Raw genomic sequence first — 24,864 nt, forward strand, 5'->3', positions numbered from 1 at the left:
TCCCTCACTCTTAATTTGATAGCTAATGCTTACTGTCTCCATTGTCAGGGGTGGAGGGGTGGGGGGCAGTGCATCATGTCCACTCCTGGTGGGTGTGGGGACAAAAGGACTCCCCCAGTTGGCTTAGCCTACGGAATAAACTCACTCAAGATTTGACAGAAAGTGCTCTTTCCTTCGGGCAGTGGATTCGAACCCACTCATCACGTCAGAATATGCCCCTTTGGTCATTTGAAAACTCATTTGATGCTTGGGCAGAAGTCAATCAACAAACATTTATTAATCACTTACTATGTGCCAGGAACTGTACTAAGCACCAAGGTTATAAAGAAAGAAGAAAACGATCTCAACCTACTGGAACTCCTGAGATGGTGGGGCCATTTCCTATAGGCGGAGCATTTAAAATGCAGTTAAAGGCAGGAAGGGAACTGTAAATAAGACGTTGTTGGGGTTCCAAGCTTTTGCTCTCTCAATCACTTCCAGATCCAAAGGACTCAGACTCCCATGTAAAATGAGGTTATTTCTGACCGTGGGGGTCATCAACATCCCACAAAGCAGCCAAAGACCCAGCTGGGATCCTGTCTTGCTGGCCCATGGAACAGAAAAGGCCCCAGCAGGCACTTTCAAGCCTGGGGCTGATTTGGACTCTAAGAAATATAGCACCTATCTCCCCTTAGTGTGAGAGAGTCTAATGCCTGGCAGAACTGGTTGGAATAAGCCCTGGTGGGCATCAGAAAGACAGAGGCCCAGCTTGCTCAGGAACAGACAAAGAACAGGCTCCTGGATGTTGATTTGATTTTACCCATCAATTAGACTCTGATGGAAATGCCACAATGTCATTGTTTCTGTAGACAAGTTCATCTGAGTCACTGCCCAGAGTGCCTAGACTGGCCGAGGCTTTCATAGATTTTGAGTAGGAAGAAACCTTAGAGCTCATCTGGTTCAACCACCTTCAGGAAGTGAGGCCCTGAGAGGGTGTGACTTGCCCAGGGAGGTAGGGGACATAAGTGAGATCTAAACTAAGGTCTGCTGACTTCCAATTCATATTAAGGGAGTTTGTTCGTCCCTCCTGTTAGCAGAAACCTTTTTAACAATTTGTAAAGGGAAGAGTATACTTTGTACAACTATCTTTATCTTATGTATAATTAACTAGTTATTTACATGTTGTCTCACTCTATTAGCATCTAAGTTCTTTGAGGACATGGACTGATTTTTGATTTAAAAAAAAAGTCTTGGTGTTTAGCACGGTGCTCTGTACACCATAAGTGATCAATGGATGCCTGTTGACATTATAAATCTGATGGTTATCTTGGGATTTTTGCCCTATGGTACCAAGCACATATCCCTGGCAGAGACCAGGCTGGAACAAATTCACTTTCTTTTGTGTGACTTTTTTGCCTTCTTACAACCTTGTCAGCTACAGCTAGGAATTAGCTCTGGATAGAGCACTGGGCCTAGAGTCAGGAAAAATTGAGTTCAAATCACTTAATAGTTGTGTGACCCTCGGGAAATCTCTTGATTTCTGTCTGCCTTAGTTTCCTCAAACTGTAAAGTGGAGATAATAATGGCATCCACTTCCCAGGGTTATTGTAGAGGATAAAATGAGATAATATTTCTAAGACCCATTGCAAATCTTAAAGCTTACATAAATGCTAGCTACTGTTAGTATTCCATATCTTTCTCCCTTCTCCTCTCCTAACATATGAGCTTACAGCCACATCTGTCCTGAATCATATTTCATATTTAACATCACTTTTTCCAGGAAGCCTTCCCTAGTCCAGTGAGAGCAGGATGGTAATGCTCTTTAAGAGCATAAATGATAAAACCTAAATTTAAAAAATTATTTAAGAGAAAAGAGATTGTTCACTAAATGAGAAATGGACACAGTGGTGACACGTTTTGCTTTGTTTTGTTTTTAAATGATGCTTCCAGAATGGTGGAAGAGCTCCACAGTTTTATCCTATTTGAGCTAATACGTGGTACATCATGGGGCTAACCACGTAAGCTCAGTCAGTCCTTCCACTGGAAGCTGACATGGCAAAGAGTGTATTTAATGGAGAGTGGGCTAGCGATCAGAGATGTCATCCATATTTTTGATGTTCAAAAAATTATTATCAACAGCAATTTTTATGAAAGAGGTTCTGTGAACCTCTTCTCAGAATGATTTTTTTTTTTAACAGTTGAGGGAGACAATGAATTTAAATAATTGAAGGAGATGCTAAATTTCAGTTAGGTTAATGAAAACAAGGATGGATTTTTTTCCCCTCCCATTTAGTTTTATGGATGCCCTGAAATGTATTCATGGGTCTGTGTGCCACAGGCTAAAAACTCTTGATCTAGAGCAATGAGTGATTAGCTTCATCCCCAAAACATGCAAAAGACTGGTTAGCAAGACCTTTCTTATTGGTCCAGAGGGCAGCTGAGACCTGAAGAATTATACGTGGGTATTACTGGTGTATCAAGCAGGCTATAGGACTGGCCCAGGTTTAGTAAGAAAACCAGAATGAGGCCTCTGTGAGGGTTCTTAGAAGTCCAGAGAAGGAAAGCAAGCAATTCCAGGGTGCAACTGACCACAACTGCTACTCTTGAGTATAGGTTTGAAAGGTAACACCTATGCAGAGAAGGATCCTAACAGAGAAGGAATTTCAAACCAAAGAACTAATTGTATTTAAATAAATTTTTATGGATCCTTTTTGTTTTTATATCACCTACACTTTACAATGTGGAAAGACACCTCCCAAAGAGCCATCCCTTATAGCAAAAACTTTTTTAAAAGGGACGAAAAACCAGTTGTGCAAAACTAACCAGCACATCAAAAAAGTCTGGCATTAGCTGTACTGTTCCATACTCATAGTACCTTCTACCATCTCTGCAAAGAAGGGAAGAAAGGTACATTTTCATATTTCTCCTTGGGGGGCCAAGCATGGTCATTATAATTTCCAAGGCATTCAAGTTCAATTATCTTATTGACTGAACAACAATTTACATTTCTATTTCTATTGTTGTAATTATGGAGCCTATTTTTTTTTTCAGTTTGGCTTATTTTACTTTTCATCAGTTCACATAAGACTTCTCATACCTCTCTACAGTCATCATATTCATAATTTCTTATAGCACACTTATAGACCATTCCATTCAAGTCTCATCATTTGTTTAAGCATTCCCTAAGTGATGAGCATTTACTGTCTTCAGGTCTTTATTACTACAATGAAGGCTCCTAAAAATACTTTGGTGTATATGGGGCCAAGGTGCCAGTTCCTGAGCTTGTCATTTTCTAGATTCCCTTTGCTTTTATTACCAAACTGAGGTTTTGTCACTATACAAGGCATGGTTATCTTAACCCTCCACCCTTTGGAGGGAGACAAACTTAAAACTGAAATGAGTTACCTAGCCATGAAGGCAAACTAGTTTCATATTGTCAGACAGTGTGTGGCCTCTGCACTTGGATGGGACCATATGCTTTTGTGGGATCATAGGGGTTGATCTGGAGAGCAACCAAACTGGTTTAAGGCCTGTGACCAGCCCACAGAAAACTGGTTCCTCTTTTTAAAGAGCTGTCAACTAAACCATACCTAAGAACAGGTGACTGAACTGGACAAGTGGAAGTAGTAACTTCAAACTCTGCTCTCACTCTGTAAACTAGCTAAAATATTCCTGTAGGCCCATGGCTAACACCATTGACAGTAAGTAAGGTTTTGAATACAGCAAGAAGAGCAGTTTTCAATATCAACATCCCAGAGGCTCACATTAATCAAATCCCTTGTGTTGGCTTGTGAGTGAATGGACAGCAGGAGATGTGAGGTGATGTGTGTCCAAACAAGTGTGGAGAGAGAAATGTTCAGAATGTGTCTAAGTATTAATGAAGGGGTGCTTAAATATGCATATATATAATGTACAAACATACTTGATATCAAAAATTATATGAAAAATAAGGGCATGTGTGTATATCCCTTGAACAACTTAAGAACAAAATGAAAAGGAAAAGAAATAAACTCTCCTATCCCTGTAACCATTAGAATAAAAATGAAGTCCAAATAGCATTCAGGACTTCTGGGACAGAGGAAGAGGGGAAAGAATGGAAAAAACAGTCCATAAAGATGCCAGGGGTCCTTAAGCAGAAACATCTGTTCAAGTCATAAGACTTCAGGCCTGGTCTGGCCTTTAACAAACCCAGGAACGGGGAAAGTCTGTGCTGTATCACTACTACCCTCATCAGCCTTGTACGTTCATCCCCCTGGGACTTGGATACGTGCTGCAGAGATACCTTGCACAATGCTTCAGTCCAGGTTCCTTCCTAGAGAGGGTGAGGGGAAAGACCTCTCAAATCAGGAGAAATCAAATGGGGCTGGGGGAACTGAGGCATTGAAGCAAAGGTGGAAGCAGGGTTGCTTCTTAGAGCGTATTTATTTTCCACTTTAACTCACTGGAGTAGCCTCCTAAGTCTCATATCTCAACTGCAATAGATACAGAGAGGAAAAGCAAAAGAAGGGAAAAGAAAATTTGGGAGCAAAGCAGCTGCTTCAGGCTTGTACAGGAATGGCAAGGCTATATTTGGTGGTTTGCAAATATAACCTACTTGTGGCCATTTCTGGGTATGTTTCTTATCTGTAGTTTTCCAATCTCAGGCTGATTTCTCTGCACTACTAGGCGCACTACAGGATACTTTCCATTCCTTCCCCAAAAGTGGTATCAGCAAAGTCATTCTAGAATAGAGACCATGCAAATCTCCATTGTAGCATTCCAATTTTAGGATTTGTGCTTCCAAATCGAGTGCTCCCAAAGTTGATATCTGCAGGGGTTCTCAGACTTTATATAATGATACCCACCCACATTTTTTACACAAAATTTGTAGCAACCTCCACTTTTCATAAAGTAATATATTCAAGTTTTCTTAGCTCATTCATATATTATTCAGGTAAAACTTGAAGACTTTATAATTTTAATATATACAAAACTTAGACATAATAAAATAATATACATAGATATTTATTGAAAAAATCCTTTACATTTTTATATTTATAACTTATAAATTAATCCCCATAATAATCACATTAATGTTAGGTGGGCTTTCATTGATGATATTGCTACTCATAATTCTTTTTCAACTTGCCAGTCAGTGAGATGAGATTTGTGTAATTTGGTCCTTATAATAGTTGTATAGAAAAAAATATTTCACCGATGTAGCCCTGATTTTATGGGTTTCCTTCCCAGAGAATAAAGATATGGAAATAAGAGACTCAAGTAGAAACTATCCCAGAATTCAGTAATTGGGAACACTTTTTGGAAGACATTTTCCCAGAAGCTTCAGAGAGAGAAAGAGAGAGAGAGAGAGAGAGAGAGAGAGAGAGAGAGAGAGAGAGAGAGAGAGAGAGAGAGGTTAGAATAGTTATTCTTATAACCTATTGTATGGAAGGAAGTACAGGAAGAACTGAATCAGATTTCTGGGTGTCAGCTCCTACATCCCTTCTTCTACATTCCAACTACGTCCAGTTACAAATCATCAGAATCAGAAGCTGCCCACTTCCCAACCAAAAATTTATGGGCATGTATAATGAGAATTTTCATTTCCCCTCAACTGCTTGTTAAAGAAAGCTCACAGTTCTTTCTGTTCAGCTGGTGGATGATTTCTTTCTCCTCCAGAAGCACTAGGAGATGAAGAGGGTATTTCCCATAGTACAGCTGGTTCCAACAGAAGAACCTGGGAGCTCTTAGCCACTAGAATTCACAAAATTGCCTTCAAGGCTGCAAATGTTCATCTCAGGATTGACATTCAATTACCTATGCAGATGTAAAGAAGCACAAAGTGACCTTGAAATCATAATTCAGGTTAATCTGGTTGCGTATTTGCTCTAGTGGTCACACGTAAGCAGTCACTGACATTTCTACTGGGGTGGGGAAAGACCTTTATGAAAAGTTCCAGAGAGAGGGAATCTCAAGTTATATATCCAAGAAAGTGGAAGAAAAGAGAAAGTGAGAGCAAGATTGAGAGTGAAAGAGAGACAGAGACAGATAGAGAGACTGAGACACACACATATAGAGGGATCCAGAGTGGGGAAGTGGGTGGGGGGTGGTGTTCTCTCCCTTTAAACCAATGCAGAATCACCGCATCACTTTCCTGGCTACCATCACTTAGAGAAAACAAGAGACCAACCTCCTCATCCTAAAACTCCCAACCCTTCAGGGCTGAGACAGAACAGTAGTCTCCCAGATTGGGAGGAGAGAGGCAAATTACCTGGTTGACATTTTTGTTACGAATGATAACAAAATTTGTACTCTAGGTGACTTGAAAACCTATAGGTGACTGTTCACCTATAATCAAAATATAATAAGATCTTCAGATCCCAATGCATATTTTAGGGATTCTTAGAAACCCAGACAAAAAAGTAGCCTTTCTAGGAAGAAGAGGCTTCATGCTTTTGAAAAGAAGCTTAGAAAGAGAAAAAGAAGTGAAAAAGGACACTGAAAAAAATTTGTCATTGTTCAGATAGAGTAGATCAAATGTGTCATTTTCCCCTATGGAAAATGAGTTCCTTACCCATTCATATTTAGAAATATATTCCTTTGAAATAAAATGAGAACTTTTTCTGTTGACCGGTTGAGAAATTTAATAAGCATAGCTTTACTTTTTAAAATTTCATTTTCAGGACAGATTAAAAAAAACACCAGGAGGCATATAAAATATTATTATGTACATTTATTTTCCATAGCTCTAACTTGGTATTAAATAATTTTATCTTTCTGGATCAGAGTATGAATTTGAGGACCTGGGATTGGTTTATTTAGAATGCTGAGTTTTTCAAAAAGTTTGTGGAGAGTATTTTTATAAAATTAATTTGCTTCATCTTTCATAATTAAAAAATCAATTTCTTCTTCTAGTTCAAATACCTTTCCAAGGATCTTTCGCATGCAAAAGCTAGTATGTCTCATAATAATATGGAGCCCTAAGTTCTGTCCCACATCATAATACAATTTTGCAAAGGGCCTTCCTTTTAATAGACTCCTTTTAAAAAAAGTTGATTACTCTTGCAACAACCTGAAGAACTGTATAGAGTTTTCCACTCACATTTCTTAAGATAAGTGATTATCTGTAAAGTATACAAGGTACTCAGCTTGCCTACAGGGCTACATGTTTAACCAATGCTTGTCAACCTATGTTTCAATCTGACATTGAAATCTGACATCTGCATCAGTGTAAAGTCCAGTATAATTCTCCCCCACAATATCATTATCATTTTTTAAATGTAGCAATTATATTGATATTTTCTCTTCATGTGATGTTACCACTAATAAATTTTCAAAGTGGTATAGCTTCCCCAAAATCAGTCTTACTAACATATACATAATCAAAAAAGTACCTTTTAAAAGTTTTTTTTCTCATTAAAAGCATCTCAATTTTGTTGGAAAAATTCGCATCTTCCCAATAAATTTTGCAGGGAAATTCCAATATACATTTCACTTTATTAGGCATCATATTATTTGAAGCTAAGACAGTTCTTACAAAACAAAACAGTCTTTCCTCTCTGTAAATAACGTTACTACAAAACTCAGTGATAAATATAGTGAATCATAGTACGTGAATTTGAGCTTTGTGACTTCATGCCTCTAGTTTTGCTACTTAAATTATCTGCCTTTGTACTGGTTTCGATTGTTCCAGTGGATTTTTCTCTTCAAATTGGCTTTTATCCATTGGGAAAGGACATTATTTCCTTTAAAAAAAAATAGAGATGGTTAAAAAAATTGATAATTAAATTCAAATTTAATTACTGAAAATTCAAGGTTTCTATTATCATACTTGAGATATTCCATTTTTTTGGAAAAGTTGACTTTTGGAAAAAACCAACTTATGATATTATGCTTCTCAAAATGAATGACACTAAGAAATGTAATTATAATATATTATATATTATTTTATATTATATATTACATAATGTATAATAAAATATAATAATTATACTTTTAGCTCCTATATAAAGACTGTTTAACTTCAAATTTACATACATCATGCAAAATACAGCCTACCATATGGAGTAATAGATGAATAAATAGATATCATTCTCAATTGGAAAAAATTCACTAAGCTAGTCTCACTTTTGTTAACTTTGATAGGAACTTTAGTTTCACTGAAAAAAATGAATGTATTTCTGCAGTGATTGTACTAAAACACACACACACACACACACACACACACACACACACACACACACACACACACTATTGGTCAATGTATCAGTCTGGGCCAATAGGAGGAAGGACATCTCCCTCCCAGGCATTTAGAGCTCAGAGTCTTCCTTGCATTTCAAGACTAACAGGAAAAGAAAATAAAAGAGAGACTTGAAGGACAGGGATTGCCTACTTTTTATACCTCTGGAGTTCTGGATATGTTTGTGTGTGTGTGTGTGTGTGTGTGTGTGTGTGTGTGTGTGTGTGTGTGTGTGTGTGTGTGCGTGTGTGTGTTCGTCCTTTGTTGCCAAAGAAGACCATGCCATCAGAGAAATAATGACATGACTTGCACTTGACTTTGTTCTGAGTGAGGGAGGGCTGTGCAGATCACCGGCCTCACTTCTCCTCCAGAACCATCTGGATCTAGTGACCAGATCTTCATCAGGATGACTGGAGATGACACAGTTGGGGTTGTGACTTGCCCAAGGTCACACAGCTAGTGAGTGTCAAGTGTCTGAGGTGAGATTTGAACTCAGGTCCTCCTGACTCCTGCACTGGTGCTCTATCTACCGCAAGATCTAGCTGCCCCCTCTGGATATGTAAACAAACAAAAGAGTCCTTAATGGCCAACAGGAAGCTATCAGAGGATATCTATACCTGCTCTGAAGTGTGTGGATGGTGGAAGGGAGAGGTGAGAAGGAAGGACCCTCTCCATTCCAAATCCCCAAAGAAGCACTACAATAGCAATGAGAAAAATGACAAAAGTCCCATCTTGGGGGAGCTGACAACCATTCAAAGTCAGAGAATGCGTTTCAGCTTTGGCTGGGATCTCTTATCTGGCCCCTACTTCCCTCCCCTCCTCCCCTTAGCAGAAAAGTAAAAAACCATACACTACATAGCCACTGTCCCACATGGCTAAATCTCATTAGTCATTTAATTCCCAATTATCCTAAATGGTAGTAAATTAAAAATGTTTATCATCTCATTTGTGAGGCTAGAAGTGCTTCCCTTGAGGCCAGAAATGGATGGTCAAAGATGGCTGTGATAAGAAGTTGTGATAAGATTTTAGAGTTCTCTTTAGTGAGACTGATGTGCTGAGGGCAGCAAAGGTCTGATGAAGAAACCATCAAACATTACAGCTGAAAGGGGCCGAGATTAACCCCCTCCCTTTACAAACAAGGAGACTGAGGCTCAGCGCAGGGGAAGGGGTTTACCTAAGATCAGGCAGCTTCTTTGTGAGAAAGAAATGGCCCACATTTATTGAGACTGAGGGTCCTGATTCTGCTCCATTTTTATGTCTGGGCTCTTCTTGATTTAAGTATGTAACTCCTGGCTTCCTTCAAAGCCCAACTCGAGTATGGCCTCCTAGGAGGCCTTTGAATTATTGTTATTGGTGGTCTCCTTCTTGTTCTTCTCTCAAACTGCTTTATATGAACTTTGTACTTGTAATGAGGATTAACAGGAGCATCTCCTCCTCTGGCAGAGTTGAGCCTGCACCCTGGCCGCTACCAAGGAAATATGAGGCTCCATGAGGAAAGAACTTGTTATGTTGGTATGATACAGTACATTTTGGAGAGCCCTTTGGTCTTCCCTATCTGTGACTGAATCAGATGAAAAGGAGAGAGAGCTTCCAGTTCTGAAACACTCAGTAGCTTTCCCTCTTTGGATTTCCCACAGTACCTATAAAGATTTCTTAAGGTCAGGGACTGTTGAGTATCTTTTTGTTTTTGCTTGTCTTGTTTCTGTATCCCTAGTGTCTAGGGCAGCTAGATGGCACAGTAGACAGAACACTGGACTGGGAATCAGGAAGACTCATCTTTGTCTGTTCAAATCTGGCCTCAGATACTTACTAGTTGTGTGACCCTGGGCAAGTCACTTAACCTTGTTTGCCTCACTTTCCTCTTCTGTAAAATGAACTGGAGAAGGAAATGGCAAATCACTCCAATATCTTTGCCAAGAAAACTCCAAATGGGGAAGAGGTGGAAATGATTGAAATGACTGAATTGCAAAAATCCCCAGTGTTTAACATGGTATCTAGCACATAATAGGCCTTTAATAAATGTTTGTAGAATTAAATTAAATTGACTAGTAACTCGATCAGGGAAATGAACATTGCCTTTTACCTGGGCTCATTCAAGGTTATTGAGTGAAGCTCCTTAAGAAGGACAGGAGAAATCTTCAGTCTGCAGGAGAAGGGAATGAAAGGGTAAAATTAGTTCTGAAAGAAAGCAAAGGTGACCAACAGAAAATAGAACTCCAAAATCCTAACACTCTGTACTCACTAATTGTGGTCTCTCCCCAACACCATTTGCTTTTGTGGCAAGCTATATGCCTGGGATGAAGAACATGGGGGAACAAATGTAAAGCATATAACTCAGACATACGTATGATCAAATGAAGGCCTCCTACTGCTAAGTAAACACTGGCCCTTATCTTACAGGGGGGATTCTGCAGGAATTACTTTGGCTTTGACCCAATCCAATGCCTTCAGAAGTTCACAATACATCCCTCAATCTCCACATCTCTCTAGTCCATCTATCCCTCTGCATCTGTATTCATAATACACACACACACACACACACACACACACACACACACACACACACAATCAAGTTCCACTTCAATGGGCAGCTGTAGTTCATTAGCACAAATGGACGGACCCTGGTCATTCATAGGAATGCATACGGGAAAATTAATTTTGGTAAAAGCCATTTTGAGAAGGGGAGAAGGGAGGAATGACTCTATGTGTAAAGCAGAGGGATATCTGTGGGACTGGGACTGGCTTATTACTCCAGTCAAACCCAGTTATACCCTGGCTCATTATCCTACAGATCTGAATAGACCACAGATCAAATCATATCCCCTGAAATGGATCATGGAACAAGGCTGTCCTAGGCTAACAGTCCTTTCCCTTGACACTGATATCATAAGCAAAGTTCTCCTGTATTTTTTTAAGTCTTTTTTTTTTTTTGAAGGGTTTGGGAGGGGTTTGGTGTGGGTGCCTTAGGGAGGAAGACAGATTACAGCAGATTTGCTGTTAAATGAAAAGATTAACATGCCCGAGATGCTTTGCAGGGGCGTGATGAGATTTGCAGCAGATGAGCTGGTTGCTGGGTGATGCTAATGAAAAGCAGGCCTCAGAGAAGCCTGAGAGCCCCTGTGGGCTGAGTGATTGCACCCCTTTGCTTCTCTCCTTCCCTCCCCACCCCCTCAAACTAGCCTCAAATCAGACTCCCTGAATATTTATAAAATCTCTACCAGAAACAGGAAAAGACAGCCTCCCAGCTAGGCTTCTGCCAGCTCTCTTCCTGAGCTGCTCTCAGACAAGACCCATTATGTTTTTCTTCCTTTCAGTGAAGAAGACAACCAGAGGGAAAGGAAAAAACCAGAGTGGGAGAGAAAGAAAAAAATGTACACTCTACCCTACTAGGGTTGATTTTGGATTTAGGAGTTCACTCAGAGTTGAAGGGTCTAACTTATAAGGATCACCCTGTTCCACATGCCCTCTCCCCTCATCCTTCCTCTCATAGTTTGTTTTCTATTTTATCCTATTCTCCTTCAAGCTGAGATCTAAGTCTCCTCTCTTTTCTCTGAAGGCTCTTGCCAGCTCCCCCCTCCCTTCCACCCATCCCCCAAGCATCCTTTCCCTTTCTAGAGTTCAGCACAAAGGGCTTCTCTTCCCAAGGAAGCCTCAGAGGGAATGGGGCCACTGTGAATTCTGTGCTTCTAACATGCAAATGCCATATGAGAGGAGGGAGGGAGTGGGGATATGTGAGGGACTAGGGGGATTTGGGTCAAGTGAAACTCATACATTTTACTCCCAGGATAGAAACAATTCAGGATTTGAGTTTATTATTACTGAAACAAAAACGTCCAGTGGGCTAGCCAGTTGTTGGGATCCCTATTCTCCCAGGCACCCAAGCTTGAGATTTTTAGTCACCCTGGGCTTTTCCCCTTTGCCTCCACTTAGATTCCAAGGACTGACTAATTCTACTCCACAATATCATGTCTATTCCCTACTTTCTACTTACGTGGCCACAATTCTTGTTCAAGCCCTCCTAGTTTCTTCTCTACACTAATTAAGGACTTCTTAACTTGTCCCAAGTCTTTCTCCTCTCTAGCTCATCCTTCATGAAGCTTCCAAAGTAATTTTCCTAAGGCATGACCATCTTACTCCCTCCTCTCAAGAAGTGACAGTGGTTTCCTTTGGGCTATGGGAAAAAAACCCAAACTCCTTACCCAGCATCCAAGGTCCTTCACAATTGAGCTCCAATCTATCTTTCCACCTTAATACATACCTCTCCCTTTAATGGGGGCAGCTAGGTGATTCGGTGGCTAAAGCACTGGGCCGGGAATCAGGAAAACTCATCTTCCTAGGTTCAAAGCTGGCCTGACACTTCCTAGCTGTGTGACCAGGTCACTTACCACCATCTCCCTCAGTTTCCTCCTCTGTAAAATGAGCTGGAGAAGGAAATGGCAAACCACTCCACTATCTTTGCTAAGAAAACTCCAAATGGAGTCACGAGGAGTTGGGCACCAGTGAAAACCAAATCAACAACCTCCCTATCATTCTCAAATCGTTTTCCCCTACTCTACATATCCAATCAGTTGACAGATCTTGTTTCTATCTCTATATCTCCCTACTTAGATAATTTCCACTCTAGTTTAGGCACGCATCACTTCTTGCCTAGACTATCACAATAACTAGCCTTCTATTTGGTACTTCTGCCTTATGTCTCCCCCCCCTCCAATCTGTCTTCTACTCAGCTGCCAAAATGATTGTCCTCAAGGGCAGGTCTGACTGTGTCACCCTCTCTTCTATAAATCTAATTGCTCCACATTACCTCTAGGATCAAATGTAAACTCTACCTATTATTTCAAGTTCTTCACAGCCTGGTCTTTTACATTCTACTCTCCTCCCCACATTCTAGGGTCTAGCCATATAGGACTGCTGTTCCATACATTTGATGCTCTATACTCTGTTTCTGCATCTTTGCCCAGGCTGCCCCTATGTCCAGAAGACATTCTACCCTTATTCCTACTTCTTGGAGTTTCAGGTTTCCTGGAAGACTCAGTTCTACACAAAGTCTTTCCTGGTTCCCCTTTGAATATCAACTTGGATTGATTTTGCATATACACACATACCTATATACATACACACATACATATTGGGGACTGACCAATGAGCATATGTAGTATGCCACTATTCCCTACATAGAAGAGGCTATGGAGTCTACTTCCAGGAGAGTCATGAAAATATGTAATAAAATGTCTTAGAGAGACACTGTATAACTGGTTGTGGTCTGCTAACCAGGTATTCAACAGGAGGAGCTTTTTAATAGACTGTTGATGCAGAGCCAGAATGTGGGTGGTGGAGGAGGAGGAGGAGGAGGAGGAGAGAGAAGGACATTCAAAAGGCCTTTGGTTGGCCTAGGCCCATTTCTTGCTCTCTTCCTGCTAGATGGCACCTAGTGAGTGACAATGCTGTAAGAAGAGAGACCCCAGGCCTTCTTCCCATCCAAGGCCATGAAATGGCCATTCATTTGTTTTAGTTAAAGGAGGTTAATCAAGAGGATACCACCTTTTGAGTTTTGAAAGGTCAGGAGATCAAACTATTGGAGATCCATGTTGTCAAGCTCATATCAGGTTTGTGGCCAGACAAGCACCAATGCCTTGCAGACAGAGGAGTGACCTTTGGGGCCTAGCCCAGTAGTAGCTGAGATGAGGACTCATCTGGGAGAGATGGCACATTTCTATGTGAACTTGGTAGGACCAATGCTAGGAAGAAAGACTACATTAAACCTGAGCCCACTTCTTCAGAAGCCAAGATGGTATAGGGATAAATAGATCATTCCTTAATAAGATGACTACTATCTAAACGAGGATGTCCATTGTCACAAGTTATTTGGTTTAATTCTAAAATGGCTAGTTACTGCAATAAGACAAGAAAAAGAATGAGAACATAAGTATAGCCAAAGAAGAAACAAAATTATTATTATTTTTTATAGATGACATGATTGTTTACTAGAGACTTTAAGAATTCAATTAAAATTAATTGAAACAATTAATAACTTTAGCAAAGGGATAGTATATGAAATAAACACACAGAATCATTAGTTGTTAAGTATATTACCAGCAAAACAGAAAAGGAAAAGAAATTCCATTTCAAACAATTCCAGAATGTACTAAATATTAGTAATACCTAAAAGTCTAGTTATCAGCACTCACACATAGGAATTATATGGATACAACAAAAATACTCTTTACATAAGTAAAAATAAATCTAAATAATTGGAGAATTATGGTTTATCATTAGTCTATGTTGATACCATAAATGTGACAATGCCACCTAAATTAGTTCACTGTTTCAGCGCCACATGAAACTAACAAAGAGTTTTATCTTATAGAATTAGAAAGGAAAGTAAAATTCATCTTGACGGATAAAACATCAGGAATCTCAAGGAAAATAATTTTAAACTGGGAAGGCCCCCTTGCCTAGCTGTGTTATATTTCAAACTATACTGTACAAAATAATATGAAAGTCATTCTATTTTCAGCAGTATAATTTAGGAAGCTCTCTAGACACAGTAGAAGATAATTTTTTTGTATGTTTTGAGTTAGAAATCTGTCCCCTCAACTTCAGTTTTAGTGCTTGTTTGAAAGATAGAAAAGCTGGTCAATAGAACCCATTAGGTACACATGACCCAGAAAGAGCTGAACATAGTGATATAATATTTCATAATCCAAGTACTCCAACTACTAATGGAAAGGCTCATTTATTCAGTAAAAACTATTGGACAAAGTAGGAAGAAATCTGGCAGAAATTTAACTTGGACCAATAACTTACAATATATGCCACAATAAGCTCCAAGTGGATATGACCTATATATAAATGGTAACATCATAAATTAGAGGAACAGCTATGATCAAGGATCACAGGAGGTAAAATAGACAATTTTGATTATTTAAAGTTAAAAAAATTTGCAAAAACAAATCAATGTGGTTAAAAATTAAAGAGGAAACCATTATCTGGGAGCAATCTTTGTAGCAAATTTCCACGGTAAAGATAGGGAATTGATTCAAATATAGAAGAACAAGAGCCATTCTCTTATGGTCAAGATAATGGTCAAAAGATATGAACAGAAGATTCTCAAAAGAAGAAAGATAAGCTATTAATGGTAATATTTTTAAATACTCTAAAATAATAATGAGAAAATACAAAATAACTCTTTGGTTCCACCTCAAACTATCAAATTGGAAAAGATGACAAAAAAGGAAAATGATAATTACTGGAGAGGTTTTAAGAGGACAGGCACACTAGTGTAAGCACAGTGGAAGACTGTAGGTAGAGTTGTAAAGTGCTCTAACCATTTCTGGAAAGCAATTTGGAACTATACTAAAAAAAAGTCATTAAATTGTATATACCCTTTGACCCAACGATACCAATACTAGGGTTATTCACCAAAGAGAGAAAAGAAAGAGGAGCCATGTGCACAAAATTAAGTATAGAAGCACTTTTTGTCATAGCCAAGTACTAGGAATAAAGCAGGTACTCTTCAATGGGGGAATGGCCAGATCAGGGATGAGGAACTTTTGAAGTTTGAATTCAGTCAAAGAGTCACACTTGAGGATCTAGAGGGCTACATGTGGCCTCGAGGCTGAGGGTTCTCCACCTCTGGGTTAGATGAGTAATAAATAAATTAATTAATTATGAAAGACCATAAATGAATTGTAATAAAAGAATGCAATGTAACATTATTCCAACATAAATGCCAAAGGGACAGATTCATAGAAACTTGGGAAGACATGCTGTATGAGTTGACAAGAAGGAAGTGAGCACAACAGGGAGAACGACTTACACAATAACTACAGTATTAAAAAGGAAAAGTGTGAAAGACATCCATCATAATCAACACAGTGACCAATCATCACTCCAGAGAACCAATGTTTGATCATGTGACCCCATCTCTTTGTGGAGAGGGGACAGACTAGAGGAGTATAATGAGACTAATCTTTTCAGACATGGCTAATGCTTTGTTTAACTAAATTGTTTCAAGGGAGAGCTTTTTTTTTTTTTTATTAAGAAAAGAGTTGGAGTGGAGTAGAGAAATGTAGAGATACTGATAATAAAATAAGGAAGAAAAGTGTTAGTGAGTCTTTTGAAAAACAAACCAAAAAAGAGAGTTCAGCAGGGGATACAGATAAACAGGGCAGTGTGGAGACCTCCATGATAAATTTGAAATGCTAAAGAACAACCCCCCTCAAGCTCTACTTAGTGAGATTCAGAGTCTCATATACACTCTCCTCCTCCTTCTTCTTCTTCTTTTTCTTCTTTTCCTTTTTCTTCTTCTCCTTCTCCTTCTTTTTCTTCTCCTTTTCTTTCTTCTTTCTTCTTTTTCTTCTTCTTCTCCTTTTCCTTTTTCTTCTTTTCCTTCTTTTCCTTTTTCTCCTTCTTTTCCTTTTTCTTCTTCTTTTCCTTCTTTTTCTTCTTCTCCTCCTCCTTCTCCTTCTTTAGGGAAATGTTCATGTTTGTTAATATTTGTCACTTTGTGGTAATAAAAAAGTTAATTTTTTAAAAGCAAAAAAATCAAACAAACAAACAAAAAAAAACCAAACCCTAGCAAAAAAGCAAAGCAAAGCAAGCAAAACAAACAATCAACAAGACAGATTTCTATCAATTTCTGTGTAAAGTATTGCCAGAAGGCAAAGGGCATCGATGACCTCCAGAGACCAAATTCAACTTTTCCCAGCCATCCTAGACTGGTATGGTAGATAGAGTGTAAAACTTGGAATCAGTATGCCCTGTATTCAAAGGTCACCTTCAGCATTTACTGCAATGTGATCTTAGTTTCCTCTTCTATATATCAAATGGGGAAAATAACACCTCCCTAATGCGGTTGTTGTGAGCCTCAAAGGAGATAATGCATGTGAAGTTCTTTACAAACTGTAAAATATGTCATTATTATTAATAAGCTGGATGATCTTAGGCAAGGCATTTCATCATTCTGAGGTCAGAGTCTTCCTCAGTGTATAACACTGTATACTTTGACCCCCAATGCCTGAGAACCAAGTGTTACATTTCACCCCTCCCTCAGGCATCTCCAATATGCTTATGGGGATTAGGGCGTCTCTGTCTCTGCTATTGGCTCAAAGCCCCTCTGACTGAGTTCTCCCAACTTTAGTGGTTCTCTAACGTTTCACTTTGATTTAACCACTTAACACTAGCTTTTACAAAGGAATAGTTACTTCAAAGGAATAGCAAGAAGAAACATAGAAGTACTCCCCCCACATACACATACACACCTGGGGGAGGGGCATAATCCGCTCTACACCAGCTCAATTAAGAGATTAGATTCATAGTTTAGCTCCGTTCCCATATAGCATCAGTCCACCAAATTACAAGTCCAAAGCCCCCCTCCCTGGCTTTTTATCTCCACACCCAGCTTCTCACACTTTCCCTGCTGGGTTAGAAGCAACATCCAGCCTGGGATTGTGGCTCTAAGGTCACTATAGCTTGAGCTCCCAGGACAAGGACTCCACTCCCTCTTATTAGACCTAAAAAGGACAAACAAACAGATCAAAACTCCGAGCCCATTTCTCTGGGCCACAAGCCCTAAAACGCTGGTAGGATAGAAGAGGAAAGTGACCCTTTCTCCCCCGCAGCTGACTGCACTGGTGCTCATAGTTCAGGTGATATGAATCAAAGAAGCTGTTGTGTCCCCTCCATCAGTAATTCTGTGACTCGATCCAGTAAGTTCAATAGATTCAATTGTTTTGAAAGAGTTCATGTACCCTCTTCTCACCAACACAAATATCTAAATCCACAACAGAAAGCATTGAAAGGGGACAAAAAAAGCAGACACCTTGGAGTTTGGAACCCTTATTTGCTTATATAACCTGGCAAAGAGAAGCTGCAGGCTCTGACCCTAATTTAGAGTACTACCTATGTGTCTTGAGCAACATATTTTCATTCATTCATTCATCAAGCATTAATTTATATAATAAAAATATAGTATAATTATATATTATAGAATATTATAAAAGTTATAGATGAATATATAATATAATAATATGTAATAATTACTATTATTAATTTATTAAGGTACTACTATGTACTAGGCAGAGAGCCAAGTGTGCATAATGAATAGAATGATCAGAACATTCATTCACTGTTTATTATGTGTAAAACATTGTGCTAAGAGCTTGAGATACACATAGAAAAGTTTAACAGTCTCTCAAGAAATTCACATGGTAAGGGGGGCCAGATATATCATATATATGGAAAGAGAGAGCTAGACTTGAGTCACAAAGGCCTGAGGTCAAGTCCATCCCCTGATGCATACTGCCCGTAAGACTCTGGTCAAGTCATTTAACTAACTTTCACTTAAAGCAAGTGACAAACTGCAGAACAGTTGCCTTCTACAGTAGTAGAAGGGCTATCCTTACCCTAATTTCCTTATATCAAATGATATTACAGATCCAGACCTTGGCCCTCCCTCAATTCTTTCTCTCCCACCACTGCCATGTGTCAGGTGATGGAGATACCAGGTCAAAAACAATCCCTGTTCTAAAAGAGGAGCTGATGTATACATCTCCTGGGCACACTTGTCACCTATATGCCAGGAAGGACAGCCAAGGACAATGGTGAATGGAGAGTAAAGTCAGGGATTGAGAGGGCAAGGAAGAAATTTTCTGTTGGGGTTGAGAACCAACCCTGCTGTCTCCCACCCTCTTATCCTTGGAGGAATCTTACCCTTCTTCCAACCTTATTCTTAGTTCTGAGATTAGAAGCCTGATTTTCTTTCTGCTAAATGTAATTTGTATATATTTTACATGGGATCCCTCCTCCCCAGGTGAGAGGACTCAAGAGTTCTTCCAGAGAAGGAGATAATAGGTTCTTATTTTTATTTTTTTGAGACAATAGGGGTTAAGTGACTTGCCCACGGTCACACAGCTAGTATACGTCTGAAGCTAGATTTCAACGCAGATCCTCCAGATTCCAGGACTGGGTTCCCCTATTCCTGTAAAGAGAACAATCAGACAAGGAAGGAGAATTAAATGGTAAGTGACTACTTTGGTCTAGGTGCACATGGAATGCCAGTGTCACCATCCTGGTCCATGTATGAGCCATTCTCAGATATAGACCACATTCCCAAAATGAGATATCTTTCAAAGGAAAAAATATTTAGATAAGCTATGAAAAATTATTTTTAGGAATATAATTATAGACTAGCATTTTATACAAAGCAGACATGGGTGGAAAGTACAGCCTATATCAAAACATTATTGGCATGATAAAGAGGGAAAAGAGCCAGATTTGGAGTCAGAGAATTTGTGTTCAACCCTTGACCCTACCATTTTTTGCCTATGTGCCCTTGGACTGGATAACCTTTAGGATGTCTTCCAGCTATAACTCTGTGACTCCTGAGATCCTTATTTTCCAGTCTAACGTTTTACAGATTACCAGATTAAACAAAGGACTTTACAGAATGTCTAAAGGTCACCTTCTCAGAGTTCTGTGCTCTGTTGGAAGAACATGCCTATTATGTCCTGTCTATAGCATGGTTCTGAATTCAGTTCTAAATCTGGTTCCACAATGAACATTTGTTTAAAATACACACACACACACACACACACATATTTCGATAACTGCATTTCAATATAATTGTTTCCCTGGTAATCCTTTATATTTTGTTTTGAGCATTTAAAAACATCATTCTGAGAATGGGTCCATAGGCTTCAGCAAAGGGGTCCATGATACAAAGAAAGTTAAGAACACCTGCTAAGGGGTCCTATCTGGGAGAGACCTCAGAGATCAGCTAGTTCAGTGCCTCCATTTTACTGGAACCCATAACAGTTTAAGTGATTTGGTCACCCATATAGTAAGTAGCAGCCTCAGGAATCCATACCAGGTACTCTGACTCCAAATCCAGTAATCTTTCCCCAGTAATGTGCTGGCCCTTGCAATGGATGGCACTGCTTGGCTCAAGGTTAGGAAGCAGCCCAAATGTTATCAGTTACTTTTTGATTCAGGCAGGGAAGGGAAATGTCTTCTCCCCTCCTCACTTTGTGACTCAGGCTTATGCCGGGAACAGCCTGTACAGCCTTGGGAGGGAATCTAATACCTCACATAGCTCATGCCTTTTGCACAATGGGACCCAGGCCCCCTCCTCAAAACTCAGCTCCAGCTTTAGCTTGGGGCTTCTTTTCCTCTCCCATCCACCCTTCCTTTTCCCCTGCCCAGCCCTTTTTCTCCCATGTCTGATTGTTTAGAGAAGGCCCTTCCCAGATTCACACACACTCGATTGAGCCTGAATGAATCTCAGAACGGTTATTAATCTTGCTGCCTGGCTACACTCTAAACCCCATTCTAATCCAGCCTCTGTTCTCATGAACAATGAATGAATGCAGTGAGACCGAGGCAGGATCAATGCTGAAGAGCTGTCTTAAACTTTTTCTCCCCTTCTACTTTCTTTACCCATATGAGGACAAGGGACAAGGCAATGCCAGCTCCTGTGGGGTGGAATATGGGGGTGGGGGGATATAGCTTGGGTCATAAGTTGGACTCCAGGCAAGATACCACCCTGTCCCTGTCTTCCCTTTGGCTGGCATATTTCACTAACTGACCAAACCCTTGCCTATCCTCTCCACCTCTTGGAGCTAATATTGATCTCTCTGTGCAAGCTGACCAGAAGCCATATTAGACAGTGATCCATCAGGTTTGTGTTAATTTGCCCAGCTTGGGAAGTTGAGAAGTCCAAGCAGCCTCAATTCATTGTCTAAGAAACTTCAGAGCAGATTTCAGAGGGCCCATCCTGTATGCTCCTTTTGGCAGGAGTTTGTCTCTCTACTAAGAGACCGTAGCAGACACATGGCAGTCTGGACAAAATGAAGGAGAAAGGTGAGATGTCAATTCTGGGAAGGCATTGGCTGGGTGCTTATACATTCACTGGTGACCTTGCACAGCTCTCCTTCACTCAAAACAGTCAAGTGCAAGTCATGTCATTATTTCTCTGATGGCATGGTCTTCTTTGGCAATGAAGGACGAACATAACAAAAACAATACATATCCACTGCAGTGGTAAGCAATGACTTGTTTACTGGTCCCACACTTCACATGGTATTGGAGCAGACATTGTCCGACCATAAGAAAAGCAATAGATTTGAAGTCAGAGGAAAAGAGATCAAATCCCACCTCTGCCACTTGCTACCTATAAAATCTTGGACAGCTCATTCAACTCCTCTGGGCCTCAGTTTCCTCACATATAAAATGGATTTGATCTCCTCTCTGGTCCCTTCCAGCTCTAAATTTATGATCCTATAGAACCAGGGGTAAAAAGTGCAATCGCTAAAGAGCTATCACCAGATGGAAAAGAAAGGATCTATTAAAGCATCTATTAAGCACCTACTGTATTGCAGACAGTATGCCAAGTGCTTTAGAATTATCTCATTTGATCTTCACAGTAACCCTGAGAGGCAGGTGTTTTTATTATCCTCATTTTACAGATGAGGAAACTGAGGGCACACAGAAGTAAAAATGACTTGATCAGGATCACATAACTAGTAATATCTGAGGTCAAATTTGAACTCAGATCTTCCTGACTCCAGTCCCAGAACTGGTATTTAAGCACGTGCTTTGAGTCCATCTTTTATTCCTTTACACGGAAAGAATCAAACCATTTTAGAGTTAGAAGGGACATCAGTGAACATATTGTCTGTCCTGCTACCTCATGGAGGACCAGAAAAGTTAAGCGGTTTGAACAAAGTCACACAAGCAATGCGTAGTTAAGCTTGGAGTACAGCCCAATGTGTCTGACTCAGTCTAATGCCATTTAGTTGTTTGGGTTGGTTGGTTGGTTTGTTTTTTGCCACATCTCAAAGCAAATAGGTTCAAACTAACCCTTGGGTCAACATCAGAACAGATTTCCCCATTTCTCTTGCCAACTCATTTTTACCTACCTATTGCCCTGTGTCTGAATGACTTTTAAGCCTTGACCACCTCGCCCTCCATCATCTGAATCCAATCTACTTTTCCAGGCTTATTATACATCATTTCCCTTCACGAGCTCTATGGGCCAGCCAAGTTGTCCTTGCTATTTCTCACATGCAACCTTCCATTTCTCATCTCCATATCTTTGTACAGGCTATCCTGATGCCTAGAATGCACTCCCTCATCACTTGAGTCTCTTAGAATCCCTCACTTTCTTTAGAAAAAGCCTGATTCCCTAATGCCTTCCCACCTCTAAATAGCCTTGTATTTTTTTTTTTTTGCATATTTTGTTTCTACTTATATATAGCTTATCCCCAGAATTATCCTGGACTCCTAAGTCTCTCTCATTCCACATATCTACAGTTGCCAAATCTTGCTCTTTCTACCTTCCTAACGTCTCTTGTAATTGACCCTTTCTCTCCATTAACAAAGCGAACATCTTAGTTCAGGCATTCATTATCTTTCACCTAGATTATTACAACAGCCATCTAATTGGTCTCCCTGTCTCAAGTCTTTCACCACTCCAGATGACCCTATGTGTGTGTGTATATATATATATATATATATATATATATATATATATATATATATGTGTGTGTGTGTGTATGTGTGTGTGTATGTACATATATATATGTATATGTATATATACATATATATATATTGCTGCTCAAGTAATTTTCTTCCTAATCTGGGATAAAATATAAACTCTTCTGTTTAGCATTTAAAGTTCTACACCCTGGCCCCAACCTATTTCCCCGGCTCCATTAGGTATTACTCACTTTACCATACTCTGCATGATCCAGCATTGTTCATTCATAACACTCCATTGCCCATGTCCCATCTCCACACCTTTACATGGACTGTTCCCCAAAGCCGAAATGCCCACCCTTGTCACTGTCAGCCTCTCATCCCCTCTCTTTTAGGATGTGGCTCAAGCACCATCTTCTGCATGAAGATTTTTCTGATAACTCCAACTACTACGTCTCTACCTCTCCAATTACCTTGAATTGACATCTACAGGTATTTGTAATTATTCATTTTCTATTTATGCTGTGTATATTTTCATGTCTCTCCAATGAGAATGTAAGTTCATTTTGGGAAGGAACTGCTTCAATCTTTGTGTTTGTTTTCCTTGGTACCTGCCAGTGCTCAGTATATAATAGCTAAATATTGGTAATTACTTGTGGATTGATTAATTGATATGTATATGCTGTCTTTTCCAACGAAGTGTAAACTTCTTGAGGAGAGAGACTGTTTCATTCCTGTCTTGGCATTCCCAGTGTTTGGCCTATAGCATATATTTAATTAATGTTTGCTGTTTGATCGACTGAGTGATTGATTCTACTGCTTCGGGATTCCAGTCTATTTGGTCTCAGGTAAGTCTTGAAGGCATTCAATTCTTTTCTTTCAAAAAAATAAATTCATCCAGAAATAAGCCAAAATTTCAGAGTTTAGGAATGGGTCCTTCCCTAGGAGTTCCTTCCCATCCCCACCAAAAGGAGGTTTAAAATCTGTTCAGAGTCTGTGGGTAAGAAAGGCACTGGGAAGCTAGTTTATGGCTTTGCTCAGTTGTTTCAGTAGTGTCCAACTCTTCGTGACCTCATTTGAAGTTTTCTTGGCACAGATGATGGAGTAATTTGCCATTTCCTTTTCCTGATCATTTTATAGATGAGGAACTAAGGCAAACAGGGTTAAATGATTTGCCCAGGGTCACACAGCTAGTAAGTGTCTGAGGTTAAATTTGAACTCATGAAGATGAATCTTCCTGCTTCCAAGCCCAGGACTCCATCCACTGCTACCCTGGTTCATAGTTAGTTTATAGCCTTTTGAACATGGAAGGGAAAGAGATCTTGGGGAATGACCTTCCCTATTTCACTTTGAAAATTTGCAACAAAATTTGTGTTGTAGGAACAGAGAAAGGATAATGTCAGCACAGAAGCCTTTTCTTCTAATACCTTGAGATCAATATACTCACCACACTCTGGACCCTGTGACAAAAAAGATAACAACCATTGTCACTCCCACTCTCCAAGAGAAGACTCATAAACTTTCCTAACTTGTTTGATTAGAAAATCAGGTGGCCAGTTGCCACTTTCAGATGGAAAAAGTAATTCTAAGAACAGGGAAGCTTCTTACCTAACACAAAGAGGTAACGTGTCGCTCCATCTAGAGTGGGGATTTCCATGAAAGAATACTGTCTTTTGAGGGGCTTAGGAGCTTCCTGTGGGAATGCTTCATGATGATGGGGGTTCATGAGAGCTCCTGGGAAAGCTGATCCCAGCCCCATCAGTGAGAACCGCTCACCAAGGAGAAGTAATAATTAAAAGAATAAGTAGCGAAGGGGGTAATGAAGGAACTCAGAGGGAGGGAGCCCAAGGAGGAGTAATTTTCGCTCTGAGACCTGGCAAACACTTCAAACAGTTCCTCCAAGCAGAGCATTCACCCAGAGGTGAAGCAAGGGCTTTTGTGCACTATTTAGTGCTTCTGACTGCAAAGAGCTGATGGGTTTGGAAACAAACATGTGCATGCACACACGTACATATCCTCACACTCATGTATAATACACACTTATACACACACATATGCACACACCTTCCTCCCTTTCTCCTATCCCAGAAAGATCTTTAGAACTCCATTTAAATAATTTTCTGGCCTTCCAGGGTTACTTGAGTCATAAAATCAGCAGAGGGACTGGAATTATCTCTGTCAACATAGAA

The 24,864-nt window shown here is 39.8% G+C and overlaps 1 long non-coding RNA gene across 1 annotated transcript; it reads right to left on the reverse strand.

Moving 5' to 3' along the window:
• Nucleotides 1-6,674: 6,674 nt before the first annotated feature.
• LOC140517887 (uncharacterized) lies at nucleotides 6,675-24,473 on the reverse strand. Its single transcript, XR_011971777.1, has 3 exons — nucleotides 24,284-24,473; nucleotides 10,281-10,340; nucleotides 6,675-7,703 (listed from the first exon to the last, which is right to left on the reverse strand). It is a non-coding gene; the product is annotated as an uncharacterized lncRNA (long non-coding RNA).
• Nucleotides 24,474-24,864: the final 391 nt, after the last annotated feature.

This window comes from Notamacropus eugenii, chromosome 1 (assembly GCF_028372415.1).
Source record: "Notamacropus eugenii isolate mMacEug1 chromosome 1, mMacEug1.pri_v2, whole genome shotgun sequence".
NCBI classification, from domain to species: domain Eukaryota; kingdom Metazoa; phylum Chordata; class Mammalia; order Diprotodontia; family Macropodidae; genus Notamacropus; species Notamacropus eugenii.